Genomic DNA, 24077 nt, shown 5'->3' with positions numbered 1-24077 from the left:
TTGTAACAGAAATTCAATGGTTCAGGCGAGCCATGAGGCCTATGGGCCCATTTCTTGATATGACACGAAAGATCTCAGTAAACTGTACAACTTTTGTTATATATGTCTAAGCAAAATATTTACGAGTAAATAGTTATGATTTAAAACGTGGAGAAAAATGAGACACTTTTTTAAACCCCATTTTCGACCCCTACCGAGCTTCCATACTAGGCACTTCCGGAAATTTTTAAAACCCAGGTGCACAACTACAACATGTCGTCTAACATCACTGAAAATTTCAGCACTCTAGCTTTTATCGTTTTTGAGTTTTTGTCTGGACAAAATGGTCATCTCAAAATCGATAAAAGGGGGATAACTTCCAAACGGAAGTGATTTTTCAAAAATTGAAACGGCGGTACAAACTTCAAATGGCAACGCATCAATCCTGAAAATTTGAAGCAAATTGATCCAGCCATCTCCGAGAAATCTTCTGCACAAAAATCGGTAAGGAGAAAAAAAAAAATAATAATAATAACTAGTGATCCTAATTGTTCGCGAACAATTAGAGGGCTTCCCACCTTCTAGCGGTTTTTCAGTAGTGTTGAAATGCTAAAAGCCCCCCCCCCTACCCCACCCCACCCTCACCAAAAAAAAAAAAAAAAATGGATTTGGCTAGAAAAGAAATTCAAATTTGCCGCCTAAATTTGAGTGTTGAGGTGTGTTCAATGCTTGGTTTCGCATTAAGTACCCGTCAAATTTGAGGGAGAAAAGGGGTGTGGGTGTTGGGTAGCCAGCACATATGCACATATCAGGTAAAAGTGTAATAGGACTTGTGCAGGTGTTTGGGGTGACTTTAGACCTGTTAGATGTGATATTTGGAGGTGCAAAGAAACCGGATGTGCCATTTTCCTAGATTGTAGTAACTGCTGGTGCATGCTGGGAGTCTATACAAGCCTCATGTTGTCAGATGTTGTGAAGATGCACTGGATTTGACCGTGTGTGTTGTGGATTGTGGAATTGAATATACAGTTTGTAATGGCTCATCCTATGTGTTCTAATTCACGGAGACAATGTCTTTCAGTCATTTCACCCAAGGAGGCATGCATATACGGATTGATAGGCTTTGACAACAAACAACCAAAATGGCGGCCGGTGAATTAGAAAGTGTCTGAGTGCATGTAGGATATCTGAACGGAGAATAGGAGTACTGCATCCCATCTGATCCTGCAGGTAAGTGTTTATTTGTTTACAATGACAGTCGGGATGGAATGTCAATGAGTTCAACTGTCAAGTAAAGTTGCATCATCATTATTAAAAAAAAACAACTTAGTCTTTATGTTGATGCAGGCAGACAATTGAATCTGGCCTATGTCTTTTCATGAATGTAAATGGAATTCATGTTTGATTGACAAGACAGTCAAGAAATGGAAGAAGTGGGTGTAGGTCAGATGTGTAGGTGTAGGTCAGATTAGCTAGAATCCTGTAATTGTTGCATGGCATGAGACCGGTCAAAATAGTGTATTGAAACAGCTGATCACAATCAGATCACTTGAAGGGTGGGGGATTTCTTCCTTGGGGACGACAGGCGTGATGGGTGGGTTGGCCTTACTCGTGGAGACTGGCCCCTGGATGCGTGACCTTGACCTTTGACCTTGACCCACTTTCAAGGTCAAACCTCAAAAACCCATGGGGGAGAAAGTGTGACTTTGACCTTGACCTGATTTTGAAGGTCAGAGAGGTCACGGGGCTTCGTTTAAGTGGTCCCGCATCCCTATCTACATCCGTGAAGAAGTTGTGGGCTCGAACGACGACGTCGGAGACTTTCGGGGGCGAGAACCGTGCTTCGGGGTTCTCGGTTTCCCTCGGTCAACTTTTCTGTGCGAGAGCGTTTCATCTGGAATTCGTCGGCGAAGGTCTCGCCTCTCCACGACTTGCGGTCTAGTGAGAGTAGCGATAACGGGGTTTTCGACGTTAAGTCGCCGCCATTCGCAGAGTGGTCAAAGTTCAGAGTTGACATTCGTGATGCCGAGACCGGTCCAAAATTCCTTGCTGACCCATGTGATATTTCGATGCTATCTGAAGCGTGAAAGAGCGTATAAAAAGTGCCATTTTCTGGCCATTCTGGATGACCTTGACCTTTGACCTTGACCTACTTTTTCAAGGTCAAGGTCACCCAACCCGTCCCAGTGGGTTCCGTCTCTCTACGACGAAGACTTTAGGAGTCGTCAATTTGTAGGGGACAAATCGCAAAACATGAGGGGGCATTAACTCCCTTTAGGGGACACCGAATCCCTTCATTTGAAATTCTTCGCTTCTACTAATTACCCTCTATGTTTTAGAAAAGGTTTCATCCTCCTATCATTTACGGTTACAAAGTAGAAGTGCTAACAATGATTTCTGCGAAAGGTCAAATAACTCCGTAAGGGGTCAAAGTTCAATTACGCAGGGTGAACTGTATTCTTTTCTCAAGAAGTACTATATGATGGACTATAAAGTTTTTCGATAAGTCTTAAGACGAAGATTTTTTTTGACGGCAGGAAAATAATAATAATAATAACTAGTGATCCTAATTGTTCGCGAACAATTAGAGGGCTTCCCACCTTCTAGCGGTTTTTCAGTAGTGTTGAAATGCTAAAAGCCCCCCCCCCTACCCCACCCCACCCTCACCAAAAAAAAAAAAAAAAATGGATTTGGCTAGAAAAGAAATTCAAATTTGCCGCCTAAATTTGAGTGTTGAGGTGTGTTCAATGCTTGGTTTCGCATTAAGTACCCGTCAAATTTGAGGGAGAAAAGGGGTGTGGGTGTTGGGTAGCCAGCACATATGCACATATCAGGTAAAAGTGTAATAGGACTTGTGCAGGTGTTTGGGGTGACTTTAGACCTGTTAGATGTGATATTTGGAGGTGCAAAGAAACCGGATGTGCCATTTTCCTAGATTGTAGTAACTGCTGGTGCATGCTGGGAGTCTATACAAGCCTCATGTTGTCAGATGTTGTGAAGATGCACTGGATTTGACCGTGTGTGTTGTGGATTGTGGAATTGAATATACAGTTTGTAATGGCTCATCCTATGTGTTCTAATTCACGGAGACAATGTCTTTCAGTCATTTCACCCAAGGAGGCATGCATATACGGATTGATAGGCTTTGACAACAAACAACCAAAATGGCGGCCGGTGAATTAGAAAGTGTCTGAGTGCATGTAGGATATCTGAACGGAGAATAGGAGTACTGCATCCCATCTGATCCTGCAGGTAAGTGTTTATTTGTTTACAATGACAGTCGGGATGGAATGTCAATGAGTTCAACTGTCAAGTAAAGTTGCATCATCATTATTAAAAAAAAACAACTTAGTCTTTATGTTGATGCAGGCAGACAATTGAATCTGGCCTATGTCTTTTCATGAATGTAAATGGAATTCATGTTTGATTGACAAGACAGTCAAGAAATGGAAGAAGTGGGTGTAGGTCAGATGTGTAGGTGTAGGTCAGATTAGCTAGAATCCTGTAATTGTTGCATGGCATGAGACCGGTCAAAATAGTGTATTGAAACAGCTGATCACAATCAGATCACTTGAAGGGTGGGGGATTTCTTCCTTGGGGACGACAGGCGTGATGGGTGGGTTGGCCTTACTCGTGGAGACTGGCCCCTGGATGCGTGACCTTGACCTTTGACCTTGACCCACTTTCAAGGTCAAACCTCAAAAACCCATGGGGGAGAAAGTGTGACTTTGACCTTGACCTGATTTTGAAGGTCAGAGAGGTCACGGGGCTTCGTTTAAGTGGTCCCGCATCCCTATCTACATCCGTGAAGAAGTTGTGGGCTCGAACGACGACGTCGGAGACTTTCGGGGGCGAGAACCGTGCTTCGGGGTTCTCGGTTTCCCTCGGTCAACTTTTCTGTGCGAGAGCGTTTCATCTGGAATTCGTCGGCGAAGGTCTCGCCTCTCCACGACTTGCGGTCTAGTGAGAGTAGCGATAACGGGGTTTTCGACGTTAAGTCGCCGCCATTCGCAGAGTGGTCAAAGTTCAGAGTTGACATTCGTGATGCCGAGACCGGTCCAAAATTCCTTGCTGACCCATGTGATATTTCGATGCTATCTGAAGCGTGAAAGAGCGTATAAAAAGTGCCATTTTCTGGCCATTCTGGATGACCTTGACCTTTGACCTTGACCTACTTTTTCAAGGTCAAGGTCACCCAACCCGTCCCAGTGGGTTCCGTCTCTCTACGACGAAGACTTTAGGAGTCGTCAATTTGTAGGGGACAAATCGCAAAACATGAGGGGGCATTAACTCCCTTTAGGGGACACCGAATCCCTTCATTTGAAATTCTTCGCTTCTACTAATTACCCTCTATGTTTTAGAAAAGGTTTCATCCTCCTATCATTTACGGTTACAAAGTAGAAGTGCTAACAATGATTTCTGCGAAAGGTCAAATAACTCCGTAAGGGGTCAAAGTTCAATTACGCAGGGTGAACTGTATTCTTTTCTCAAGAAGTACTATATGATGGACTATAAAGTTTTTCGATAAGTCTTAAGACGAAGATTTTTTTTGACGGCAGGAAAATAATAATAATAATAACTAGTGATCCTAATTGTTCGCGAACAATTAGAGGGCTTCCCACCTTCTAGCGGTTTTTCAGTAGTGTTGAAATGCTAAAAGCCCCCCCCCCTACCCCACCCCACCCTCACCAAAAAAAAAAAAAAAAATGGATTTGGCTAGAAAAGAAATTCAAATTTGCCGCCTAAATTTGAGTGTTGAGGTGTGTTCAATGCTTGGTTTCGCATTAAGTACCCGTCAAATTTGAGGGAGAAAAGGGGTGTGGGTGTTGGGTAGCCAGCACATATGCACATATCAGGTAAAAGTGTAATAGGACTTGTGCAGGTGTTTGGGGTGACTTTAGACCTGTTAGATGTGATATTTGGAGGTGCAAAGAAACCGGATGTGCCATTTTCCTAGATTGTAGTAACTGCTGGTGCATGCTGGGAGTCTATACAAGCCTCATGTTGTCAGATGTTGTGAAGATGCACTGGATTTGACCGTGTGTGTTGTGGATTGTGGAATTGAATATACAGTTTGTAATGGCTCATCCTATGTGTTCTAATTCACGGAGACAATGTCTTTCAGTCATTTCACCCAAGGAGGCATGCATATACGGATTGATAGGCTTTGACAACAAACAACCAAAATGGCGGCCGGTGAATTAGAAAGTGTCTGAGTGCATGTAGGATATCTGAACGGAGAATAGGAGTACTGCATCCCATCTGATCCTGCAGGTAAGTGTTTATTTGTTTACAATGACAGTCGGGATGGAATGTCAATGAGTTCAACTGTCAAGTAAAGTTGCATCATCATTATTAAAAAAAAACAACTTAGTCTTTATGTTGATGCAGGCAGACAATTGAATCTGGCCTATGTCTTTTCATGAATGTAAATGGAATTCATGTTTGATTGACAAGACAGTCAAGAAATGGAAGAAGTGGGTGTAGGTCAGATGTGTAGGTGTAGGTCAGATTAGCTAGAATCCTGTAATTGTTGCATGGCATGAGACCGGTCAAAATAGTGTATTGAAACAGCTGATCACAATCAGATCACTTGAAGGGTGGGGGATTTCTTCCTTGGGGACGACAGGCGTGATGGGTGGGTTGGCCTTACTCGTGGAGACTGGCCCCTGGATGCGTGACCTTGACCTTTGACCTTGACCCACTTTCAAGGTCAAACCTCAAAAACCCATGGGGGAGAAAGTGTGACTTTGACCTTGACCTGATTTTGAAGGTCAGAGAGGTCACGGGGCTTCGTTTAAGTGGTCCCGCATCCCTATCTACATCCGTGAAGAAGTTGTGGGCTCGAACGACGACGTCGGAGACTTTCGGGGGCGAGAACCGTGCTTCGGGGTTCTCGGTTTCCCTCGGTCAACTTTTCTGTGCGAGAGCGTTTCATCTGGAATTCGTCGGCGAAGGTCTCGCCTCTCCACGACTTGCGGTCTAGTGAGAGTAGCGATAACGGGGTTTTCGACGTTAAGTCGCCGCCATTCGCAGAGTGGTCAAAGTTCAGAGTTGACATTCGTGATGCCGAGACCGGTCCAAAATTCCTTGCTGACCCATGTGATATTTCGATGCTATCTGAAGCGTGAAAGAGCGTATAAAAAGTGCCATTTTCTGGCCATTCTGGATGACCTTGACCTTTGACCTTGACCTACTTTTTCAAGGTCAAGGTCACCCAACCCGTCCCAGTGGGTTCCGTCTCTCTACGACGAAGACTTTAGGAGTCGTCAATTTGTAGGGGACAAATCGCAAAACATGAGGGGGCATTAACTCCCTTTAGGGGACACCGAATCCCTTCATTTGAAATTCTTCGCTTCTACTAATTACCCTCTATGTTTTAGAAAAGGTTTCATCCTCCTATCATTTACGGTTACAAAGTAGAAGTGCTAACAATGATTTCTGCGAAAGGTCAAATAACTCCGTAAGGGGTCAAAGTTCAATTACGCAGGGTGAACTGTATTCTTTTCTCAAGAAGTACTATATGATGGACTATAAAGTTTTTCGATAAGTCTTAAGACGAAGATTTTTTTTGACGGCAGGAAAATAATAATAATAATAACTAGTGATCCTAATTGTTCGCGAACAATTAGAGGGCTTCCCACCTTCTAGCGGTTTTTCAGTAGTGTTGAAATGCTAAAAGCCCCCCCCCCTACCCCACCCCACCCTCACCAAAAAAAAAAAAAAAAATGGATTTGGCTAGAAAAGAAATTCAAATTTGCCGCCTAAATTTGAGTGTTGAGGTGTGTTCAATGCTTGGTTTCGCATTAAGTACCCGTCAAATTTGAGGGAGAAAAGGGGTGTGGGTGTTGGGTAGCCAGCACATATGCACATATCAGGTAAAAGTGTAATAGGACTTGTGCAGGTGTTTGGGGTGACTTTAGACCTGTTAGATGTGATATTTGGAGGTGCAAAGAAACCGGATGTGCCATTTTCCTAGATTGTAGTAACTGCTGGTGCATGCTGGGAGTCTATACAAGCCTCATGTTGTCAGATGTTGTGAAGATGCACTGGATTTGACCGTGTGTGTTGTGGATTGTGGAATTGAATATACAGTTTGTAATGGCTCATCCTATGTGTTCTAATTCACGGAGACAATGTCTTTCAGTCATTTCACCCAAGGAGGCATGCATATACGGATTGATAGGCTTTGACAACAAACAACCAAAATGGCGGCCGGTGAATTAGAAAGTGTCTGAGTGCATGTAGGATATCTGAACGGAGAATAGGAGTACTGCATCCCATCTGATCCTGCAGGTAAGTGTTTATTTGTTTACAATGACAGTCGGGATGGAATGTCAATGAGTTCAACTGTCAAGTAAAGTTGCATCATCATTATTAAAAAAAAACAACTTAGTCTTTATGTTGATGCAGGCAGACAATTGAATCTGGCCTATGTCTTTTCATGAATGTAAATGGAATTCATGTTTGATTGACAAGACAGTCAAGAAATGGAAGAAGTGGGTGTAGGTCAGATGTGTAGGTGTAGGTCAGATTAGCTAGAATCCTGTAATTGTTGCATGGCATGAGACCGGTCAAAATAGTGTATTGAAACAGCTGATCACAATCAGATCACTTGAAGGGTGGGGGATTTCTTCCTTGGGGACGACAGGCGTGATGGGTGGGTTGGCCTTACTCGTGGAGACTGGCCCCTGGATGCGTGACCTTGACCTTTGACCTTGACCCACTTTCAAGGTCAAACCTCAAAAACCCATGGGGGAGAAAGTGTGACTTTGACCTTGACCTGATTTTGAAGGTCAGAGAGGTCACGGGGCTTCGTTTAAGTGGTCCCGCATCCCTATCTACATCCGTGAAGAAGTTGTGGGCTCGAACGACGACGTCGGAGACTTTCGGGGGCGAGAACCGTGCTTCGGGGTTCTCGGTTTCCCTCGGTCAACTTTTCTGTGCGAGAGCGTTTCATCTGGAATTCGTCGGCGAAGGTCTCGCCTCTCCACGACTTGCGGTCTAGTGAGAGTAGCGATAACGGGGTTTTCGACGTTAAGTCGCCGCCATTCGCAGAGTGGTCAAAGTTCAGAGTTGACATTCGTGATGCCGAGACCGGTCCAAAATTCCTTGCTGACCCATGTGATATTTCGATGCTATCTGAAGCGTGAAAGAGCGTATAAAAAGTGCCATTTTCTGGCCATTCTGGATGACCTTGACCTTTGACCTTGACCTACTTTTTCAAGGTCAAGGTCACCCAACCCGTCCCAGTGGGTTCCGTCTCTCTACGACGAAGACTTTAGGAGTCGTCAATTTGTAGGGGACAAATCGCAAAACATGAGGGGGCATTAACTCCCTTTAGGGGACACCGAATCCCTTCATTTGAAATTCTTCGCTTCTACTAATTACCCTCTATGTTTTAGAAAAGGTTTCATCCTCCTATCATTTACGGTTACAAAGTAGAAGTGCTAACAATGATTTCTGCGAAAGGTCAAATAACTCCGTAAGGGGTCAAAGTTCAATTACGCAGGGTGAACTGTATTCTTTTCTCAAGAAGTACTATATGATGGACTATAAAGTTTTTCGATAAGTCTTAAGACGAAGATTTTTTTTGACGGCAGGAAAATAATAATAATAATAACTAGTGATCCTAATTGTTCGCGAACAATTAGAGGGCTTCCCACCTTCTAGCGGTTTTTCAGTAGTGTTGAAATGCTAAAAGCCCCCCCCCCTACCCCACCCCACCCTCACCAAAAAAAAAAAAAAAAATGGATTTGGCTAGAAAAGAAATTCAAATTTGCCGCCTAAATTTGAGTGTTGAGGTGTGTTCAATGCTTGGTTTCGCATTAAGTACCCGTCAAATTTGAGGGAGAAAAGGGGTGTGGGTGTTGGGTAGCCAGCACATATGCACATATCAGGTAAAAGTGTAATAGGACTTGTGCAGGTGTTTGGGGTGACTTTAGACCTGTTAGATGTGATATTTGGAGGTGCAAAGAAACCGGATGTGCCATTTTCCTAGATTGTAGTAACTGCTGGTGCATGCTGGGAGTCTATACAAGCCTCATGTTGTCAGATGTTGTGAAGATGCACTGGATTTGACCGTGTGTGTTGTGGATTGTGGAATTGAATATACAGTTTGTAATGGCTCATCCTATGTGTTCTAATTCACGGAGACAATGTCTTTCAGTCATTTCACCCAAGGAGGCATGCATATACGGATTGATAGGCTTTGACAACAAACAACCAAAATGGCGGCCGGTGAATTAGAAAGTGTCTGAGTGCATGTAGGATATCTGAACGGAGAATAGGAGTACTGCATCCCATCTGATCCTGCAGGTAAGTGTTTATTTGTTTACAATGACAGTCGGGATGGAATGTCAATGAGTTCAACTGTCAAGTAAAGTTGCATCATCATTATTAAAAAAAAACAACTTAGTCTTTATGTTGATGCAGGCAGACAATTGAATCTGGCCTATGTCTTTTCATGAATGTAAATGGAATTCATGTTTGATTGACAAGACAGTCAAGAAATGGAAGAAGTGGGTGTAGGTCAGATGTGTAGGTGTAGGTCAGATTAGCTAGAATCCTGTAATTGTTGCATGGCATGAGACCGGTCAAAATAGTGTATTGAAACAGCTGATCACAATCAGATCACTTGAAGGGTGGGGGATTTCTTCCTTGGGGACGACAGGCGTGATGGGTGGGTTGGCCTTACTCGTGGAGACTGGCCCCTGGATGCGTGACCTTGACCTTTGACCTTGACCCACTTTCAAGGTCAAACCTCAAAAACCCATGGGGGAGAAAGTGTGACTTTGACCTTGACCTGATTTTGAAGGTCAGAGAGGTCACGGGGCTTCGTTTAAGTGGTCCCGCATCCCTATCTACATCCGTGAAGAAGTTGTGGGCTCGAACGACGACGTCGGAGACTTTCGGGGGCGAGAACCGTGCTTCGGGGTTCTCGGTTTCCCTCGGTCAACTTTTCTGTGCGAGAGCGTTTCATCTGGAATTCGTCGGCGAAGGTCTCGCCTCTCCACGACTTGCGGTCTAGTGAGAGTAGCGATAACGGGGTTTTCGACGTTAAGTCGCCGCCATTCGCAGAGTGGTCAAAGTTCAGAGTTGACATTCGTGATGCCGAGACCGGTCCAAAATTCCTTGCTGACCCATGTGATATTTCGATGCTATCTGAAGCGTGAAAGAGCGTATAAAAAGTGCCATTTTCTGGCCATTCTGGATGACCTTGACCTTTGACCTTGACCTACTTTTTCAAGGTCAAGGTCACCCAACCCGTCCCAGTGGGTTCCGTCTCTCTACGACGAAGACTTTAGGAGTCGTCAATTTGTAGGGGACAAATCGCAAAACATGAGGGGGCATTAACTCCCTTTAGGGGACACCGAATCCCTTCATTTGAAATTCTTCGCTTCTACTAATTACCCTCTATGTTTTAGAAAAGGTTTCATCCTCCTATCATTTACGGTTACAAAGTAGAAGTGCTAACAATGATTTCTGCGAAAGGTCAAATAACTCCGTAAGGGGTCAAAGTTCAATTACGCAGGGTGAACTGTATTCTTTTCTCAAGAAGTACTATATGATGGACTATAAAGTTTTTCGATAAGTCTTAAGACGAAGATTTTTTTTGACGGCAGGAAAATAATAATAATAATAACTAGTGATCCTAATTGTTCGCGAACAATTAGAGGGCTTCCCACCTTCTAGCGGTTTTTCAGTAGTGTTGAAATGCTAAAAGCCCCCCCCCCTACCCCACCCCACCCTCACCAAAAAAAAAAAAAAAAATGGATTTGGCTAGAAAAGAAATTCAAATTTGCCGCCTAAATTTGAGTGTTGAGGTGTGTTCAATGCTTGGTTTCGCATTAAGTACCCGTCAAATTTGAGGGAGAAAAGGGGTGTGGGTGTTGGGTAGCCAGCACATATGCACATATCAGGTAAAAGTGTAATAGGACTTGTGCAGGTGTTTGGGGTGACTTTAGACCTGTTAGATGTGATATTTGGAGGTGCAAAGAAACCGGATGTGCCATTTTCCTAGATTGTAGTAACTGCTGGTGCATGCTGGGAGTCTATACAAGCCTCATGTTGTCAGATGTTGTGAAGATGCACTGGATTTGACCGTGTGTGTTGTGGATTGTGGAATTGAATATACAGTTTGTAATGGCTCATCCTATGTGTTCTAATTCACGGAGACAATGTCTTTCAGTCATTTCACCCAAGGAGGCATGCATATACGGATTGATAGGCTTTGACAACAAACAACCAAAATGGCGGCCGGTGAATTAGAAAGTGTCTGAGTGCATGTAGGATATCTGAACGGAGAATAGGAGTACTGCATCCCATCTGATCCTGCAGGTAAGTGTTTATTTGTTTACAATGACAGTCGGGATGGAATGTCAATGAGTTCAACTGTCAAGTAAAGTTGCATCATCATTATTAAAAAAAAACAACTTAGTCTTTATGTTGATGCAGGCAGACAATTGAATCTGGCCTATGTCTTTTCATGAATGTAAATGGAATTCATGTTTGATTGACAAGACAGTCAAGAAATGGAAGAAGTGGGTGTAGGTCAGATGTGTAGGTGTAGGTCAGATTAGCTAGAATCCTGTAATTGTTGCATGGCATGAGACCGGTCAAAATAGTGTATTGAAACAGCTGATCACAATCAGATCACTTGAAGGGTGGGGGATTTCTTCCTTGGGGACGACAGGCGTGATGGGTGGGTTGGCCTTACTCGTGGAGACTGGCCCCTGGATGCGTGACCTTGACCTTTGACCTTGACCCACTTTCAAGGTCAAACCTCAAAAACCCATGGGGGAGAAAGTGTGACTTTGACCTTGACCTGATTTTGAAGGTCAGAGAGGTCACGGGGCTTCGTTTAAGTGGTCCCGCATCCCTATCTACATCCGTGAAGAAGTTGTGGGCTCGAACGACGACGTCGGAGACTTTCGGGGGCGAGAACCGTGCTTCGGGGTTCTCGGTTTCCCTCGGTCAACTTTTCTGTGCGAGAGCGTTTCATCTGGAATTCGTCGGCGAAGGTCTCGCCTCTCCACGACTTGCGGTCTAGTGAGAGTAGCGATAACGGGGTTTTCGACGTTAAGTCGCCGCCATTCGCAGAGTGGTCAAAGTTCAGAGTTGACATTCGTGATGCCGAGACCGGTCCAAAATTCCTTGCTGACCCATGTGATATTTCGATGCTATCTGAAGCGTGAAAGAGCGTATAAAAAGTGCCATTTTCTGGCCATTCTGGATGACCTTGACCTTTGACCTTGACCTACTTTTTCAAGGTCAAGGTCACCCAACCCGTCCCAGTGGGTTCCGTCTCTCTACGACGAAGACTTTAGGAGTCGTCAATTTGTAGGGGACAAATCGCAAAACATGAGGGGGCATTAACTCCCTTTAGGGGACACCGAATCCCTTCATTTGAAATTCTTCGCTTCTACTAATTACCCTCTATGTTTTAGAAAAGGTTTCATCCTCCTATCATTTACGGTTACAAAGTAGAAGTGCTAACAATGATTTCTGCGAAAGGTCAAATAACTCCGTAAGGGGTCAAAGTTCAATTACGCAGGGTGAACTGTATTCTTTTCTCAAGAAGTACTATATGATGGACTATAAAGTTTTTCGATAAGTCTTAAGACGAAGATTTTTTTTGACGGCAGGAAAATAATAATAATAATAACTAGTGATCCTAATTGTTCGCGAACAATTAGAGGGCTTCCCACCTTCTAGCGGTTTTTCAGTAGTGTTGAAATGCTAAAAGCCCCCCCCCCTACCCCACCCCACCCTCACCAAAAAAAAAAAAAAAAATGGATTTGGCTAGAAAAGAAATTCAAATTTGCCGCCTAAATTTGAGTGTTGAGGTGTGTTCAATGCTTGGTTTCGCATTAAGTACCCGTCAAATTTGAGGGAGAAAAGGGGTGTGGGTGTTGGGTAGCCAGCACATATGCACATATCAGGTAAAAGTGTAATAGGACTTGTGCAGGTGTTTGGGGTGACTTTAGACCTGTTAGATGTGATATTTGGAGGTGCAAAGAAACCGGATGTGCCATTTTCCTAGATTGTAGTAACTGCTGGTGCATGCTGGGAGTCTATACAAGCCTCATGTTGTCAGATGTTGTGAAGATGCACTGGATTTGACCGTGTGTGTTGTGGATTGTGGAATTGAATATACAGTTTGTAATGGCTCATCCTATGTGTTCTAATTCACGGAGACAATGTCTTTCAGTCATTTCACCCAAGGAGGCATGCATATACGGATTGATAGGCTTTGACAACAAACAACCAAAATGGCGGCCGGTGAATTAGAAAGTGTCTGAGTGCATGTAGGATATCTGAACGGAGAATAGGAGTACTGCATCCCATCTGATCCTGCAGGTAAGTGTTTATTTGTTTACAATGACAGTCGGGATGGAATGTCAATGAGTTCAACTGTCAAGTAAAGTTGCATCATCATTATTAAAAAAAAACAACTTAGTCTTTATGTTGATGCAGGCAGACAATTGAATCTGGCCTATGTCTTTTCATGAATGTAAATGGAATTCATGTTTGATTGACAAGACAGTCAAGAAATGGAAGAAGTGGGTGTAGGTCAGATGTGTAGGTGTAGGTCAGATTAGCTAGAATCCTGTAATTGTTGCATGGCATGAGACCGGTCAAAATAGTGTATTGAAACAGCTGATCACAATCAGATCACTTGAAGGGTGGGGGATTTCTTCCTTGGGGACGACAGGCGTGATGGGTGGGTTGGCCTTACTCGTGGAGACTGGCCCCTGGATGCGTGACCTTGACCTTTGACCTTGACCCACTTTCAAGGTCAAACCTCAAAAACCCATGGGGGAGAAAGTGTGACTTTGACCTTGACCTGATTTTGAAGGTCAGAGAGGTCACGGGGCTTCGTTTAAGTGGTCCCGCATCCCTATCTACATCCGTGAAGAAGTTGTGGGCTCGAACGACGACGTCGGAGACTTTCGGGGGCGAGAACCGTGCTTCGGGGTTCTCGGTTTCCCTCGGTCAACTTTTCTGTGCGAGAGCGTTTCATCTGGAATTCGTCGGCGAAGGTCTCGCCTCTCCACGACTTGCGGTCTAGTGAGAGTAGCGATAACGGGGTTTTCGACGTTAAGTCGCCGCCATTCGCAGAGTGGTCAAAGTTCAGAGTTGACATTCGTGATGCCGAGACCGGTCCAAAATTCCTTGCTGACCCATGTGATATTTCGATGCTATCTGAAGCGTGAAAGAGCGTATAAAAAGTGCCATTTTCTGGCCATTCTGGATGACCTTGACCTTTGACCTTGACCTACTTTTTCAAGGTCAAGGTCACCCAACCCGTCCCAGTGGGTTCCGTCTCTCTACGACGAAGACTTTAGGAGTCGTCAATTTGTAGGGGACAAATCGCAAAACATGAGGGGGCATTAACTCCCTTTAGGGGACACCGAATCCCTTCATTTGAAATTCTTCGCTTCTACTAATTACCCTCTATGTTTTAGAAAAGGTTTCATCCTCCTATCATTTACGGTTACAAAGTAGAAGTGCTAACAATGATTTCTGCGAAAGGTCAAATAACTCCGTAAGGGGTCAAAGTTCAATTACGCAGGGTGAACTGTATTCTTTTCTCAAGAAGTACTATATGATGGACTATAAAGTTTTTCGATAAGTCTTAAGACGAAGATTTTTTTTGACGGCAGGAAAATAATAATAATAATAACTAGTGATCCTAATTGTTCGCGAACAATTAGAGGGCTTCCCACCTTCTAGCGGTTTTTCAGTAGTGTTGAAATGCTAAAAGCCCCCCCCCCTACCCCACCCCACCCTCACCAAAAAAAAAAAAAAAAATGGATTTGGCTAGAAAAGAAATTCAAATTTGCCGCCTAAATTTGAGTGTTGAGGTGTGTTCAATGCTTGGTTTCGCATTAAGTACCCGTCAAATTTGAGGGAGAAAAGGGGTGTGGGTGTTGGGTAGCCAGCACATATGCACATATCAGGTAAAAGTGTAATAGGACTTGTGCAGGTGTTTGGGGTGACTTTAGACCTGTTAGATGTGATATTTGGAGGTGCAAAGAAACCGGATGTGCCATTTTCCTAGATTGTAGTAACTGCTGGTGCATGCTGGGAGTCTATACAAGCCTCATGTTGTCAGATGTTGTGAAGATGCACTGGATTTGACCGTGTGTGTTGTGGATTGTGGAATTGAATATACAGTTTGTAATGGCTCATCCTATGTGTTCTAATTCACGGAGACAATGTCTTTCAGTCATTTCACCCAAGGAGGCATGCATATACGGATTGATAGGCTTTGACAACAAACAACCAAAATGGCGGCCGGTGAATTAGAAAGTGTCTGAGTGCATGTAGGATATCTGAACGGAGAATAGGAGTACTGCATCCCATCTGATCCTGCAGGTAAGTGTTTATTTGTTTACAATGACAGTCGGGATGGAATGTCAATGAGTTCAACTGTCAAGTAAAGTTGCATCATCATTATTAAAAAAAAACAACTTAGTCTTTATGTTGATGCAGGCAGACAATTGAATCTGGCCTATGTCTTTTCATGAATGTAAATGGAATTCATGTTTGATTGACAAGACAGTCAAGAAATGGAAGAAGTGGGTGTAGGTCAGATGTGTAGGTGTAGGTCAGATTAGCTAGAATCCTGTAATTGTTGCATGGCATGAGACCGGTCAAAATAGTGTATTGAAACAGCTGATCACAATCAGATCACTTGAAGGGTGGGGGATTTCTTCCTTGGGGACGACAGGCGTGATGGGTGGGTTGGCCTTACTCGTGGAGACTGGCCCCTGGATGCGTGACCTTGACCTTTGACCTTGACCCACTTTCAAGGTCAAACCTCAAAAACCCATGGGGGAGAAAGTGTGACTTTGACCTTGACCTGATTTTGAAGGTCAGAGAGGTCACGGGGCTTCGTTTAAGTGGTCCCGCATCCCTATCTACATCCGTGAAGAAGTTGTGGGCTCGAACGACGACGTCGGAGACTTTCGGGGGCGAGAACCGTGCTTCGGGGTTCTCGGTTTCCCTCGGTCAACTTTTCTGTGCGAGAGCGTTTCATCTGGAATTCGTCGGCGAAGGTCTCGCCTCTCCACGACTTGCGGTCTAGTGAGAGTAGCGATAACGGGGTTTTCGACGTTAAGTCGCCGCCATTCGCAGAGTGGTCAAAGTTCAGAGTTGACATTCGTGATGCCGAGACCGGTCCAAAATTCCTTGCTGACCCATGTGATATTTCGATGCTATCTGAAGCGTGAAAGAGCGTATAAAAAGTGCCATTTTCTGGCCATTCTGGATGACCTTGACCTTTGACCTTGACCTACTTTTTCAAGGTCAAGGTCACCCAACCCGTCCCAGTGGGTTCCGTCTCTCTACGACGAAGACTTTAGGAGTCGTCAATTTGTAGGGGACAAATCGCAAAACATGAGGGGGCATTAACTCCCTTTAGGGGACACCGAATCCCTTCATTTGAAATTCTTCGCTTCTACTAATTACCCTCTATGTTTTAGAAAAGGTTTCATCCTCCTATCATTTACGGTTACAAAGTAGAAGTGCTAACAATGATTTCTGCGAAAGGTCAAATAACTCCGTAAGGGGTCAAAGTTCAATTACGCAGGGTGAACTGTATTCTTTTCTCAAGAAGTACTATATGATGGACTATAAAGTTTTTCGATAAGTCTTAAGACGAAGATTTTTTTTGACGGCAGGAAAATAATAATAATAATAACTAGTGATCCTAATTGTTCGCGAACAATTAGAGGGCTTCCCACCTTCTAGCGGTTTTTCAGTAGTGTTGAAATGCTAAAAGCCCCCCCCCCTACCCCACCCCACCCTCACCAAAAAAAAAAAAAAAAATGGATTTGGCTAGAAAAGAAATTCAAATTTGCCGCCTAAATTTGAGTGTTGAGGTGTGTTCAATGCTTGGTTTCGCATTAAGTACCCGTCAAATTTGAGGGAGAAAAGGGGTGTGGGTGTTGGGTAGCCAGCACATATGCACATATCAGGTAAAAGTGTAATAGGACTTGTGCAGGTGTTTGGGGTGACTTTAGACCTGTTAGATGTGATATTTGGAGGTGCAAAGAAACCGGATGTGCCATTTTCCTAGATTGTAGTAACTGCTGGTGCATGCTGGGAGTCTATACAAGCCTCATGTTGTCAGATGTTGTGAAGATGCACTGGATTTGACCGTGTGTGTTGTGGATTGTGGAATTGAATATACAGTTTGTAATGGCTCATCCTATGTGTTCTAATTCACGGAGACAATGTCTTTCAGTCATTTCACCCAAGGAGGCATGCATATACGGATTGATAGGCTTTGACAACAAACAACCAAAATGGCGGCCGGTGAATTAGAAAGTGTCTGAGTGCATGTAGGATATCTGAACGGAGAATAGGAGTACTGCATCCCATCTGATCCTGCAGGTAAGTGTTTATTTGTTTACAATGACAGTCGGGATGGAATGTCAATGAGTTCAACTGTCAAGTAAAGTTGCATCATCATTATTAAAAAAAAACAACTTAGTCTTTATGTTGATGCAGGCAGACAATTGAATCTGGCCTATGTCTTTTCATGAATGTAAATGGAATTCATGTTTGATTGACAAGACAGTCAAGAAATGGAAGAAGTGGGTGTAGGTCAGATGTGTAGGTGTAGGTCAGATTAGCTAGAATCCTGTAATTGTTGCATGGCATGAGACCGGTCAAAATAGTGTATTGAAACAGCTGATCACAATCAGATCACTTGAAGGGTGGGGGATTTCTTCCTTGGGGACGACAGGCGTGATGGGTGGGTTGGCCTTACTCGTGGAGACTGGCCCCTGGATGCGTGACCTTGACCTTTGACCTTGACCCACTTTCAAGGTCAAACCTCAAAAACCCATGGGGGAGAAAGTGTGACTTTGACCTTGACCTGATTTTGAAGGTCAGAGAGGTCACGGGGCTTCGTTTAAGTGGTCCCGCATCCCTATCTACATCCGTGAAGAAGTTGTGGGCTCGAACGACGACGTCGGAGACTTTCGGGGGCGAGAACCGTGCTTCGGGGTTCTCGGTTTCCCTCGGTCAACTTTTCTGTGCGAGAGCGTTTCATCTGGAATTCGTCGGCGAAGGTCTCGCCTCTCCACGACTTGCGGTCTAGTGAGAGTAGCGATAACGGGGTTTTCGACGTTAAGTCGCCGCCATTCGCAGAGTGGTCAAAGTTCAGAGTTGACATTCGTGATGCCGAGACCGGTCCAAAATTCCTTGCTGACCCATGTGATATTTCGATGCTATCTGAAGCGTGAAAGAGCGTATAAAAAGTGCCATTTTCTGGCCATTCTGGATGACCTTGACCTTTGACCTTGACCTACTTTTTCAAGGTCAAGGTCACCCAACCCGTCCCAGTGGGTTCCGTCTCTCTACGACGAAGACTTTAGGAGTCGTCAATTTGTAGGGGACAAATCGCAAAACATGAGGGGGCATTAACTCCCTTTAGGGGACACCGAATCCCTTCATTTGAAATTCTTCGCTTCTACTAATTACCCTCTATGTTTTAGAAAAGGTTTCATCCTCCTATCATTTACGGTTACAAAGTAGAAGTGCTAACAATGATTTCTGCGAAAGGTCAAATAACTCCGTAAGGGGTCAAAGTTCAATTACGCAGGGTGAACTGTATTCTTTTCTCAAGAAGTACTATATGATGGACTATAAAGTTTTTCGATAAGTCTTAAGACGAAGATTTTTTTTGACGGCAGGAAAATAATAATAATAATAACTAGTGATCCTAATTGTTCGCGAACAATTAGAGGGCTTCCCACCTTCTAGCGGTTTTTCAGTAGTGTTGAAATGCTAAAAGCCCCCCCCCCTACCCCACCCCACCCTCACCAAAAAAAAAAAAAAAAATGGATTTGGCTAGAAAAGAAATTCAAATTTGCCGCCTAAATTTGAGTGTTGAGGTGTGTTCAATGCTTGGTTTCGCATTAAGTACCCGTCAAATTTGAGGGAGAAAAGGGGTGTGGGTGTTGGGTAGCCAGCACATATGCACATATCAGGTAAAAGTGTAATAGGACTTGTGCAGGTGTTTGGGGTGACTTTAGACCTGTTAGATGTGATATTTGGAGGTGCAAAGAAACCGGATGTGCCATTTTCCTAGATTGTAGTAACTGCTGGTGCATGCTGGGAGTCTATACAAGCCTCATGTTGTCAGATGTTGTGAAGATGCACTGGATTTGACCGTGTGTGTTGTGGATTGTGGAATTGAATATACAGTTTGTAATGGCTCATCCTATGTGTTCTAATTCACGGAGACAATGTCTTTCAGTCATTTCACCCAAGGAGGCATGCATATACGGATTGATAGGCTTTGACAACAAACAACCAAAATGGCGGCCGGTGAATTAGAAAGTGTCTGAGTGCATGTAGGATATCTGAACGGAGAATAGGAGTACTGCATCCCATCTGATCCTGCAGGTAAGTGTTTATTTGTTTACAATGACAGTCGGGATGGAATGTCAATGAGTTCAACTGTCAAGTAAAGTTGCATCATCATTATTAAAAAAAAACAACTTAGTCTTTATGTTGATGCAGGCAGACAATTGAATCTGGCCTATGTCTTTTCATGAATGTAAATGGAATTCATGTTTGATTGACAAGACAGTCAAGAAATGGAAGAAGTGGGTGTAGGTCAGATGTGTAGGTGTAGGTCAGATTAGCTAGAATCCTGTAATTGTTGCATGGCATGAGACCGGTCAAAATAGTGTATTGAAACAGCTGATCACAATCAGATCACTTGAAGGGTGGGGGATTTCTTCCTTGGGGACGACAGGCGTGATGGGTGGGTTGGCCTTACTCGTGGAGACTGGCCCCTGGATGCGTGACCTTGACCTTTGACCTTGACCCACTTTCAAGGTCAAACCTCAAAAACCCATGGGGGAGAAAGTGTGACTTTGACCTTGACCTGATTTTGAAGGTCAGAGAGGTCACGGGGCTTCGTTTAAGTGGTCCCGCATCCCTATCTACATCCGTGAAGAAGTTGTGGGCTCGAACGACGACGTCGGAGACTTTCGGGGGCGAGAACCGTGCTTCGGGGTTCTCGGTTTCCCTCGGTCAACTTTTCTGTGCGAGAGCGTTTCATCTGGAATTCGTCGGCGAAGGTCTCGCCTCTCCACGACTTGCGGTCTAGTGAGAGTAGCGATAACGGGGTTTTCGACGTTAAGTCGCCGCCATTCGCAGAGTGGTCAAAGTTCAGAGTTGACATTCGTGATGCCGAGACCGGTCCAAAATTCCTTGCTGACCCATGTGATATTTCGATGCTATCTGAAGCGTGAAAGAGCGTATAAAAAGTGCCATTTTCTGGCCATTCTGGATGACCTTGACCTTTGACCTTGACCTACTTTTTCAAGGTCAAGGTCACCCAACCCGTCCCAGTGGGTTCCGTCTCTCTACGACGAAGACTTTAGGAGTCGTCAATTTGTAGGGGACAAATCGCAAAACATGAGGGGGCATTAACTCCCTTTAGGGGACACCGAATCCCTTCATTTGAAATTCTTCGCTTCTACTAATTACCCTCTATGTTTTAGAAAAGGTTTCATCCTCCTATCATTTACGGTTACAAAGTAGAAGTGCTAACAATGATTTCTGCGAAAGGTCAAATAACTCCGTAAGGGGTCAAAGTTCAATTACGCAGGGTGAACTGTATTCTTTTCTCAAGAAGTACTATATGATGGACTATAAAGTTTTTCGATAAGTCTTAAGACGAAGATTTTTTTTGACGGCAGGAAAATAATAATAATAATAACTAGTGATCCTAATTGTTCGCGAACAATTAGAGGGCTTCCCACCTTCTAGCGGTTTTTCAGTAGTGTTGAAATGCTAAAAGCCCCCCCCCCTACCCCACCCCACCCTCACCAAAAAAAAAAAAAAAAATGGATTTGGCTAGAAAAGAAATTCAAATTTGCCGCCTAAATTTGAGTGTTGAGGTGTGTTCAATGCTTGGTTTCGCATTAAGTACCCGTCAAATTTGAGGGAGAAAAGGGGTGTGGGTGTTGGGTAGCCAGCACATATGCACATATCAGGTAAAAGTGTAATAGGACTTGTGCAGGTGTTTGGGGTGACTTTAGACCTGTTAGATGTGATATTTGGAGGTGCAAAGAAACCGGATGTGCCATTTTCCTAGATTGTAGTAACTGCTGGTGCATGCTGGGAGTCTACAAGCCTCATGTTGTCAGATGTTGTGAAGATGCACTGGATTTTACCGTGTGTGTTGTGGATTGTGGAATTAAATATACAGTTTGTAATGGCTCATCCTATGTGTTCTAATTCACGGAGACAATGTCTTTCAGTCATTTCACCCAAGGAGGCATGCATATACGGATTGATAGGCTTTGACAACAAACAACCAAAATGGCGGCCGGTGAATTAGAAAGTGTCTGAGTGCATGTAGGATATCTGAACGGAGAATAGGAGTACTGCATCCCATCTGATCCTGCAGGTAAGTGTTTATTTGTTTACAATGACAGTCGGGATGGAATGTCAATGAGTTCAACTGTCGAGTAAAGTTGCATCATCATTATAAAAAAAAAACAACTTAGTCTTTATGTTGATGCAGGCAGACAATTGAATCTGGCCTATGTCTTTTCATGAATGTAAATGGAATTCATGTTTGATTGACAAGACAGTCAAGAAATGGAAGAAGTGGGTGTAGGTCAGATGTGTAGGTGTAGGTCAGATTAGCTAGAATCCTGTAATTGTTGCATGGCATGAGACCGGTCAAAATAGTGTATTGAAACAGCTGATCACAATCAGATCACTTGAAGGGTGGGGGATTTCTTCCTTGGGGACGACAGGCGTGATGGGTGGGTTGGCCTTACTCGTGGAGACTGGCCCCTGGATGCGTGACCTTGACCTTTGACCTTGACCCACTTTCAAGGTCAAACCTCAAAAATCCTGTTGTTGGGCATGAAACCGGTCAAAATAGTGTATTATAAACAGCTGATGACAGACAGATCACTTGAAGGGTGGGGGGTTTCTTCCTTGGGGACGACAGGCGTGATGGGTGGGTTGGCCTTACTCGTGGAGACTGGCCCCTGGATGCGTGACCTTGACCTTTGACCTTGACCCACTTTCAAGGTCAAACCTCAAAAACCCATGGGGGGAGAAAGTGTGACCTTGACCTTTGACCTTGACCTGATTTTGAAGGTCAGAGAGGTCACGGGGCTTCGTTTAAGTGGTCCCGCATCCCTATCTACATCCGTGAAGAAGTTGTGGGCTCGAACGACGACGTCGGAGACTTTCGGGGGCGAGAACCGTGCTTCGGGGTTCTCGGTTTCCCCCGGTCAACTTCTCTGTGCGAGAGTGTTTCATCTGGAATTCGTCGGCGAAGGTCTCGCCTCTCCACGACTTGCGGTCTAGTGGGAGTAGCGATAACGGGGTTTTCGACGTTAAGTCGCCGCCTTTCGCAGAGCGGTCAAAGTTCAGAGTTGTAATTCAGGATTCCGAGACCGGTCCAGAATTCCATGCTGACCCATGTGATATTTCGATGCTATCTGAAGCGGGAAAGAGCGTATAAAAAGTGCCATTTTCTGGCCATTCTGGATGACCTTGACCTTTGACCTTGACCTACTTTTTCAAGGTCAAGGTCACCCAACCCGTCCCAGTGGGTTCCGTCTCTCTACGACGAAGACTTTAGGAGTCGTCAATTTGTAGGGGACAAATCGCAAAACATGAGGGGGCATTAACTCCCTTTAGGGGACACCGAATCCCTTCATTTGAAATTCTTCGCTTCTACTCATTGACCTCTATGCTTCAGCAAAGGTTTCATCCTCCTATCCTTTACGGTTAAAAAGGAGTAGCGATAACAATGATTTCTGCTAACAGGTCCGATAACTCTGTAAGGGGTCAAAGTTCCATGACGCAGGGTGAAATGTATTCGTTTCTCAAGAAGTGTTCTAGGATGGACTCTAAAGTTTTTCGATAAGTCTTAAGACGAAAATTTTTTTTGACGGCAGGAAAATAATAATAATAATAAACAGAACAATAACAATAGGACTTTCCACAGAAAGGTGGAAAGCCCTAATAAACAGAACAATAACAATAGGACTTTCCACTGAAAGGTGGAAAGCCCTAATAATAAGAAAAGTGAAAAATCAACAATAGAATAATAGAAGGGTCTTCCGCTGAAGACGGAAGACCCTAATAACTAGTACTTATTGTAACGGGGACCGTTACAGATGTTCCCCAAACATTCCCCCATTTAGTAAGTGGTGACATTTATTTCCGTACAAGTTGTTTTGACCATTGCAAAGTGTGTAGCATGTGAATATATAACTATCTTATAACGTTCAGTCCATTTCATACTAGTTCAAATCAGTTATAAAGATCTGAGAGTTTTGTGCACGTGCACGTATGTTCATGCACGTGGATATAAATAATTCGACCATCTCGATACATTAGAAGTCTTACTATATGAGTACAAGAGAAGTTTCACAACTGTTCAGTGAAAAACGAGAAATTAATGGCAACTCAAAACTACAAAGACCGAAATCAATGCACGTGCATACACGTGCGCGTGAGTACCACACAGCAATTTTGTTGATGCTATTCAATAGACATTTGTACAATATACTTGCTATATGAATTTGGTATCGATTGCTTCACTCATAAGAAAGTTACTGGGATTTCAAAATCGTCCAATCAGAATTAAATGCACGTGCATTCGCGTGCAGGGAAGTGATTTTGAGACTATTAATAAATTGTGAGGCCCAAAACATACCTGCAACCTAATTTTCAAACCTATTCATTGCAATCTCAAAATGTTATAGACCAATACTTCAATTTAGACGTCAACAATTACAATGCACGTGCATTCACGCGCACACGATTTTGATAATGGAAAATTTGTTGACACCATTTCATAGACATTCATATCATAGATCCTCAGTCTAAATTTGAATTCGTTTCAGTTTTTAATTCAATAGTTATCACCATTTTAGTTGCCGAAAAATGAAAGAAAGGATATGCACGTGCATACACGAGCACGTGAGTATGACTCACCATCAATGTTGATGTCATTCAATGGACATTTGATAGATATACTTACAGTATAAATTTCATATTGTTTCCGTCATTTATAAGAAAGTTAT

The 24077-nt window shown here is 43.7% G+C and overlaps 1 long non-coding RNA gene across 8 annotated transcripts; it reads left to right on the top strand.

The window, feature by feature from the left end:
- Positions 1-356: 356 nt before the first annotated feature.
- LOC130047396 (uncharacterized) lies at positions 357-23014 on the top strand. Of its 8 annotated transcripts, none has more exons than XR_008796289.1 (4): positions 357-15363; positions 17237-17385; positions 19259-19407; positions 21279-23014. It is a non-coding gene; the product is annotated as an uncharacterized LOC130047396 (long non-coding RNA). The 8 variants fall into 8 exon arrangements; XR_008796290.1 differs by having other exon boundaries at positions 357-9297; positions 11171-11319; positions 13193-13341; positions 15215-22948; XR_008796292.1 differs by having other exon boundaries at positions 357-11319; positions 13193-13341; positions 15215-15363; positions 17237-22948.
- Positions 23015-24077: the final 1063 nt, after the last annotated feature.

Source organism: Ostrea edulis, chromosome 6 (genome assembly GCF_947568905.1).
Source record: "Ostrea edulis chromosome 6, xbOstEdul1.1, whole genome shotgun sequence".
NCBI classification, from domain to species: domain Eukaryota; kingdom Metazoa; phylum Mollusca; class Bivalvia; order Ostreida; family Ostreidae; genus Ostrea; species Ostrea edulis.
The sequence above is the reverse complement of the archived record's forward strand: the minus strand, read 5'-3'. Positions and strand labels throughout refer to the sequence as shown.